This window comes from Octopus bimaculoides, chromosome 13 (assembly GCF_001194135.2).
Source record: "Octopus bimaculoides isolate UCB-OBI-ISO-001 chromosome 13, ASM119413v2, whole genome shotgun sequence".
Taxonomy (NCBI): Eukaryota; Metazoa; Mollusca; class Cephalopoda; order Octopoda; family Octopodidae; genus Octopus; species Octopus bimaculoides.
The window spans coordinates 51,343,981-51,344,838 of NC_068993.1; positions in this window are offsets into that span (position 1 = coordinate 51,343,981).

Genomic DNA, 858 nt, shown 5'->3' on the forward strand with positions numbered 1-858 from the left:
ATATATATACACACATATACATGTTTGTGTGTGTATGTATGTATGTATGTATGTATGAGTGTGTATAGCTATGTAGATACATACATAGAAAGATATATACTCGCATGTATGTATATATGTATATAGTAACGTCTATGAGTCTATGATATGTATGTATGATTATATGTGTATGTTTTAAGTTTGCATGTATGCGTATGTATATATATATACTCTACACACACACACACATATATACATTCAGACACACATACACATAAAGATATATATGTATACAGATACACATATATAGACATATACATACATACATATACATATCTTTATACATACATACATACATACATACATACATATGCTTCGCTTATATCTAAATTTCAGGCACATACATACATGTACACATAGATATACCCGTATCAACATATCTGTTTCGTATTGTATTATTATCCCCCACCTAAATTATGTAAGCACGAGTCAAAACAGAATCCTTCTACCTTCAGAATCCAATCAGCATTTGATGTCACCGAATATCCAATTATTGGGAATCTACAGAAGATTTTAAAACAACAAAATTCCTGATGGGTCTATGTACACTGCTTACGACATACATACGTGCGTTTGTCCATACTTACGTGTATACATAATTTCATGCATATATAGAATATGGCTATGCATAGGAACACTCGTGCGCGCAAACAGACGCATGCATAGGCACACACACACATACACACAGACACATCCTCACACTTCCATTTACACACAGAGAGGCGCGCACACGTATGTATATTTGAATGGAGAGACAGAGATAATGATAAATAGATAAATGGATAAAAGCAGACAAATATATATATATGTGCATATGTA